General features: G+C 38.9%; 1 pseudogene; it reads right to left on the bottom strand.

The window, feature by feature from the left end:
• Positions 1-1,294: 1,294 nt before the first annotated feature.
• LOC148149790 (putative CENPB DNA-binding domain-containing protein 1) lies at positions 1,295-3,075 on the bottom strand (annotated as a pseudogene).
• Positions 3,076-8,003: the final 4,928 nt, after the last annotated feature.

Here is an 8,003-nt window from a genome sequence, read left to right as displayed (position 1 = left end):
TACAGAATCAATGGGCTAAATGGCCTCCTTCTACACCGGTAACAACTTTGTGATACACCACCAACATAACCTTGGATACGTTCATGAGTGAAATCTCTGTTGTTGTAGCAATGGTGTGCTATCACTTCTTGCCATTCACAAATTCTTCACTGCATTTGATTTCATCAACAACAAAAATGTCCTGCCTCATCTCCTGTCCATTGTCCAATTCCATAGGATTGTGACACCAGTTCTTTATATCAAGACATACTTTTCAACTAAACAGACAGCTTTGAACTCTTGCTCTCAGGACTATTAGCTCAGGCCTCTGGGTAACTGGTAAGATACTGCACTCAGAGTAAATCATAATTTGCTTTCAATTTTTTTTCCGCAAGATTATCCAAAGCAAGAATTCCTCAAGGAGGTTGAGAGAAAAGAAGTGAAATATAGGACACATCCTCCACTAGTCAATTATTCTTTACCGTAGTCCTGAGAAATCCATCTCAAGGATGGTGCCAATGTGCCTTTTTCAGGCTGACAAGTTGTGATGAGTGATGTGTCACAAGGGTCAATGCTGAAGCTTCAACTTTTTACAATTTGTATAAACAATGTGGACAAAGGGATCGAAGGTGTGGTAGCTACATTTGCTGATAGCACAAAGATAAATAGGAAAGTGAGTTGTGAAGAGTACATAAGGAGCCTAAAAAGGCATATAGATAGGTGAAATGGACAAACATCTGGCAAATGGAGTACAATGTGAGAAAGTGTAAAATTGTCCATTCTGGCAGACAGAAGAAAATGAAGCATATTATCTAAATGGTGAGTTTTTGCAGAGTTTCGAGATGCAGAAAGATCTGGTTGTCCTAGTGCATGAATCACAGTATGTAGGTACCCCAAATAAACAGGAAAGATAATGGAATATTATAGTTTGTTGTGAGGGGAATGGAACGCAAGAGCATGGAGGTTATGATTCAATTGCGCAGGGCATTGTGATACTGCATCTGGATGATGATGTACAGTTCTTTCTTTCTGTTTTAACGCGATAGTTGTGTTCTTGTGCAACCTCGCACTATAGAAAATCACGCAATAAAAGTGACAGGTTTTATGGAAAAAATAGGGTTGGGGCTTATCACCAAAAATATTGCTCATAATTGAAACAAATACAGTTGTTAGCCTAGTACAGAGGATAGCACAGTTTAAATAAATGTTAAATTCATACCTAATAATGAAATAATATAGTACATGTAACACTCTACCTTGAAAAACATTGAAGATGACTTGATGTAGGGAGGCGGATGCTTTTGAGGATGCTAAGTTATGAAGACAGGGGCCGAGGGTCATTATCATCATCACCTTCAGATGTAGTTGCAGGGTTAAGATGAAAAGTAGTTAATCCAGAAGTGAATGGCTGTTCATTGTCTTCTGATCGCTTCTTTAAAAAAGACATATAGTTTTTGTTGCTTTGCCATCTTTCATAAAGAAACTGTTATTAGGGTGCTAGATAAGACTTTATGCCACAAACTGCTATCCAGCTGCATTCTGCACTATAATCATTGTCTTCTGAGAGACACAGCTGCTTCTCAACTTCCCTCAAAAAGAAGACAAAAGAAAAGTGAAACGTTCTTGTGGTGCAACATCCTGGACTTCATCCTCTTCATCTCCAGCTTCCATCTCCTCTTCAGCAACAAGTTGTAGAGAGGTCTTCACAATGGAACTCAAGCAGCTCTCCAACATCCTCACTCTCTACTTCTTCAACGCCAACTTGCTATGCAAGAGCAACACAATGTCTTTGATTCTTGGGAGCTCCTCTGAAAGTTCAAAGTCTTTAAAATCGTGAAGACAACCTGGGAGAAGCTTCCACCAAACTGCATGCAAGCAGTCCTTACTGGTATCACCCCAGGCCACCATAATGATGTCAATAGCATTCTTGATGTTGAAACTGTTCCAAAACAGAAGCACACTGCCCTCATTAGCCCCCTCAGTAGCTGCAATCAGCTTCTTAAATGTGTGCCTTCAACAACAAGCTTTAAAAGCTGCTATTGCATCCTGGTCCATGAGTTGAATGAGAGAAGTTGTGTTTTGAGGTATAAATAGCACTTTGATGTTTTCAGAAAGCTCACCAATGGTGGGATGATGGCTTGGTGCATTGTCCAGAATGAGGAGATTCCTGAAATCCAAACTTTTCTTTTTCTGCAATAATTTCTAGAAACATCTTTGAAAACATGAACAATAAGGTCAGAAAAAATCTGTCCCGTCATCCAAACTCTTTCGCTTGGCCCGAAGTAGACACCTCAAGTGGCCTTCAGGTAACCTTTCAAGGCTCACGGGTTGGCAGCATGGTACAATTAACACAGGTTTAAGCATTAAGTCTCCACTAGCATTGGCATCCAACAATACAGTAATATGATCCTTTGCAACTTTAAAGCCTGGAAGGTGTGCTTCATTCTTAGAAATGGAGATTCGTGATGACATTCGTTTCCTGAATAAACTCGACTCATCCAAATTGAAGATTTAATCTAAGTTGTAGTCTTCTTCCTCAATCAATTTTTTGACCAATGAAGGAAATGTCGTCGCACATTTCTTGTCCGCACTGGCAGCTTCGTTACATAACTTCACATTCTGAAAAGCATAGTGGTTCTTTAAACCAGCAAAGCAGCCACTAATGGTACTAAAGGCAGGCACATCTGCAGGATTTCAGCTTTTTCTTTTGGTCTTCATAAATCAATTAGACTTTCGCTTTTGTGGTGAGAAAGCTGGTCTCAGATTGCTTTATCGTTTGATCTTCTATCCACACAGTTAGAAGCCACTCCATCTCCTCAAGTTCCTTTGGCTGTGATCTCACAGATTTGCTGGCGCTCAGGCTTGTTCCAGCAATACAGCTTGCTTTAATTTTTTCTGCAATGTCTCTAATCCTTGTGTAATGTAGACTCCTTTATTACTGTTGCACAAACAATATCATATTATTTCACTACGTTCAAAATGTTTTGTAACATCTAGCTTCCCTTCAAGTGTTATAGCCTTTCTTTTACATTCACCACCCACAATTTTATCACCAAGATGCTCCTTACAAACATTCTTGTTACTTCGTCCTCCCATATTTATGGGTAACACAGCAAACTTTGCAAAAAAAAGAATGACAATTACGTAGTACTTCTCAAAAAGCACTTCACAACAAAGCGCGCAAGTCAACATACATGTGATGTTGACGCAGGGACCCTATTATCATAAACTTTGTATTCCTTTGCGCACTGCAACAATTAAAGTGTTGGGAATAGAATCATGTAATAGCCAGCACACGTATGTGAAAGTTCACGTTTTACAAACAGCGTTCACAGACTCATCAATCACTTTACAGCTGATTTGCGTTGACAATACACACATAATAGCAGAAAGGCCTCTACACTACTTACAGAAGGATGTCAATACTTTTTAGATTAAATTACTTACAGTGTGGAAACAGGCCCTTCAGTCCAACAAGTCCACACCGACCCAGACCCATTCCCCTACAGCTAATACTACAGGCAATTTAGCATGGCCAATTCACCTAACCTGCACATTTTTGGACTGTGGGAGGAAACCCACACAGACATGGGGAGAATGTGCAAACTCCACACAGTCAGTCACCTGAGACAGGATTTGAACCCAAGTCTCTAGCACTCTGAGGCAGCAGTGCTAACCACTGTGCTACCGTGCTGCCCAGCAGGTCAGAGATGATTATGAGACTAATTCCGGGAATGAGTTAATTGCCTCATGAGGAAAGGCTGTACAGGCTAGGCTTATATCCTCTTGTGTTTAGAAGTGTCAAAGGGACTTCAGTGAAACATATAAGATCTTGACAAGACTTGACCCAGTGTATATGGAAAAGATGTTTCCTCTTGTGAGAAAATTTAATACTGGAGGTCATAATTTAAAAATAAGGGGGGACCCATTTAAAACAGAGAGAAGGAAACTTTTTTTTCTCAGAGAGTATGATTCATTGGAATTCATTTCCTTTAAAGGCAGGAGATTTAGAAACTTTTACATATTTTTTAAGGCAGAGGTAGATAGATTCATTATTACCAAGTGAATGAAGGATTATTGGCAACATGCAGAAATGTAGAGTTGAGGCTAAAATTTGATCAGCTGTGATCTTATTAAATAGCAGAGCAGGCTCCAAAGACTGAATGGCCTACGCTTGTCCAAACAGTCCTGAAGAAGGGCTCATGCCCGAAACGTCGATTCTTCTGCTCCTTGGATGCTGCCTGACCTGCTGCGCTTTTCCAGCAACACATTTTTCAGCTCTGATCTCCAGCATCTGCAGCCCTCACTTTCTCCTGGCCTACGCTTGTTCCTTGTTCATATCTTTGCTTCATCTTCAGAATAACCAGGCAGGCGTTTTTTGATTTTTTTTTAATAATTATGAAAATAAACATAGAATGGATTCACATAGTTTTATTCTTGACTAAAATTCCTGGAACATACATGCCTTGCCTATATGGTGCCATACTAATAATGTCATTAGATTAGTAATCCAAAACCTCAAATTAATGTTCTTGGGACATGGCAGATGATGAAATTTGAATTCAATAAAACAATTCTGGAATAAAAGCCCACACCCAATGATGACCATAGAACAATTTTCATACAAGCCCATTGGGTTCACTACCTGGTCTGGTCCACATGTGACTCCAGACCAACCCTGATTTGGTTGACTCTTAACTGCTAATTAGGGATGGAAAATATTGTGGCCTAACCAGTGACAACTGTATCCCATAACTGAATAAAGTAAAACCCCAAGACAGTTTGTTTTCCAAAATATTATCTGCCCAGCTACTTTAGCAGGCAGAACTGTTCGGACACGCATTAATTGTATCAGTTTCAAACTGATACAAGAGTAATTTAGTTTTGAAGGAATATAGTGTCTTTATTGCTTTAGCTTCTTGTAAGTTGGATGCAAGTCCTCTTAAGAAGCAATTTGTGGGCAGTTGTCTATCTGCAGGCCATCTGCTGTATTGATGTTATGATCAGTGTTTATCATTGAGGTTTCATTTTTATTAGTTTTTGATATTGAATTCAGGTAACTATGTTGACACCAGTGCAGTGAACTGAATTCCCAATGTTCAATTTTCCTTTTATGTTTTTGATGCTGAGAATTTGCAGTTAGATGATGTCTTTATGTACATTTTAGCTATAAGACACCTTTCTCAAATCAGAAGTTGAAGGAATAATACAATTTTGCTTTTGATTCAGTAGAAGATGACAGTTTTGTGTGACCTGACTACATTTAAATCATACAAAACCTTCAGCCTAATACTGGACTCATTTTGAAAATCATAAGCAGAATCATCTTCTCTTTTACAGAACAAGGGTGTGAGAAAAAAATCAATGTTTACTGTTCGAATTTAATGACAATTTTCTCTTTGTTATATTCTTTCTGTCAAACAGAACACAAAACCATTTATGTATTTTTTTCCCAGCAGATTGTGCTTTAGATTATTTTATAATGAAATTTCTTTTCATGTGTACAGCTTGTAAGCCTGATTTACAGACCTTTTCCAGGATGACTTGCTAAATACAATAGGATTGAGTTTGGAGGTGCAAAATATAGGAAGTTACCATTCTCACCATGTGTATTTTGATTTCCTAATCATTCACCTAGTTAGTAAGGAAAATAAACTGGGCAAAGCTTTAGTTAATTCCAATTCAGATGGGCATTGGATCAGAGAGTAGCAGATGGAGTTTAATGTAGATTAATACATTCTAGAAAAGCAAATTAGGGCAGAACTTATACACTTAATGGTAAAGTCCTGCAGAGTATTGCTGAACAAAGAGACCTTAGAGTGCAGATTCATAGTTCCTTGAAAGTGGAGTCGCAAGTAGACAGGATAGTGAAGTAGACATTTGGTATGCTCACCTTTATTGGTCAGTGCATTGAGTATAGGAGTTGGGAGATCATGTTGTGGCTGTACAAGATATTGGATAGGTCACTATTGGAATACTGCATAGAAGTCTTGCCTCCTTGTTATAGGAAGGATGTTGTGAAACTTGAAAAGGATCAGAAAAGATTGACAAGGATGTTGTCAGGGTTGGAGGGTTTGAAATATTGGAGGAAGCTGAATAGACTGAGGCTATTTTCCTGGAGCATCAGAGGCTGAGGGGTAAACATATAGAGAATTAGAATTCCTACGGTGTGGAAACAGGACCTGTGGCCCAACAAGTCCACACTGACCCTCCGAAGAGCAATCTACCCAGACCCATTTCCCTTGCCTATATTCACTCCTGACTTAATGACCAACACTATGGGCAATTTAGCGTGGCCAATTCACCTAACCTGCACATCTTTGGATTGTGGGAGAAAACCAGAGCACCTGGAGGAAACCCACGCAGACACGAGGAGAATGTACAAATTCCATACAGGCAATCGCCCAAAGCTGGAATCGAACCCGGGTCCCTGGCACTGTGAGGCAGCAGTGCTAACTGCTGAGCCACTCACTTATAAAATCATGAAGGGCATGGATAGGGTAAATAGACAAGATCTTTTCCCCAGGCTGGGGGAGTCCAAGACTAGAGGGTATAGGTTTACGGTGAGAAGGAAAAGATTTAAACGAGACCTAAGGGGCAACAATTTCATGCACAGGGTAGTGCGTGCATAGAATGAGCAGCCAGAGGAAGTGGTGGAGGCTGGTATAATTAAAACATTTAAAAGGCATCTGACTGGACATATGAATAGAAAGGGTTTATAGGGATATGGGCCAAAAGCTGGCAAATGGGACTAGATTTACTTAGAATATTTGGTTGACATGGACGAGTTGGACCGGAGGGTCTGTTTCCAAGCTGTATATCTCTATGATTCTAATTCAAAAATGCTTCAGTAAATATTTTGAACAGATACCTTAATGGGAATTATGAGTGGAAATAGAATTGTTGCTTTGGGCAAAATCTTCTGTCCTTTCTAACAATGTGTTTGAAGGCAGTAAAAGCATTTAATGGGTGGGAATGTGACACAAGCATCTGTTGTCTTTCCTCCTCAATCTCAATAAAGTCCTCACCCTCTAGTGGGTACCTTTCCTGCAGCAATATCTTCCTGGTGGTGCTTTACCTGCCCCAAATACCACTTTCTATGCCCTTCCACCATCAATCATTTTGTCATTAAAATTTTATGACCTTCTGCCCTATCACAGATCTTTATTTTTGTTTTGTGTCCTGTACTACTCATCTTGCATTCACTTATTTAAGATTTACTTTGTCTCTAACATTTCCCAGTTTTGATGAAAGACCATTAATGTGAAAGTTTAGCTCTATTTCCTTCACCACAAATGTTTGGTGAGTAATTCCAGCATTTTAAGTTTTTATCCTAACGGAAATTAGTCTGCTAAAATTGATAACATATTCAGCCAAAAGTATTGTTTGTGTATTTTTTTTTACAAAACCATAAAACAAAATTAAATTGAAAAAAAGTAAAACCCATAATAGAGCTGATTAGAAATTTCAGTAGTATACAGATTTAAACTTAGCTGTTATTTGCAATTGGACAGAGACAGAAATCAGTTTTAAACAGCGAAAATAATTGCCCTCTCTCACAGTGCGATTCTAGTCACTGGAGTGAGGCAAATTCACCACACTTTTTTCTCAAAATATAAAAAGAAAAGCATTACATTTGTTAAATGAGTTAGGATATCCTCATGATGTCTTAAAATACTTGACAAACAATGGAGTATTTTTAAATTAACTTTTGATCCATAGACATGTTAAATAGACACAACAAAGCTCAATGTAACAGATGAATGAATAACCAAACAATCTATTTTTAGCAGCACAATAGAAAAGTAGTCAGCATGCTGGAATGCTGAAATAACTTTCTAGTCAGGGCTAAATCCTGCAGCTTCCGAGTCCTATGGAGGACATGATTCTTCACAGTATGGGACAGACTCTTTTGGGCTGTCTAACATCCAGCATCAATGAGAGTATTGGGAATTACAGAACCCCCCGAACTTAGCCCCTACACAACTGCATCTTACCATCTACATGATGAGCAGGTTACTGCT

Source organism: Chiloscyllium plagiosum, unplaced genomic scaffold (assembly GCF_037043375.1).
Source record: "Chiloscyllium plagiosum isolate Xiang-an unplaced genomic scaffold, Cpla_swu_hap1 HiC_scaffold_6, whole genome shotgun sequence".
Taxonomy (NCBI): domain Eukaryota; kingdom Metazoa; phylum Chordata; class Chondrichthyes; order Orectolobiformes; family Hemiscylliidae; genus Chiloscyllium; species Chiloscyllium plagiosum.
This window is presented reverse-complemented; position numbering and strand designations above follow the sequence as displayed.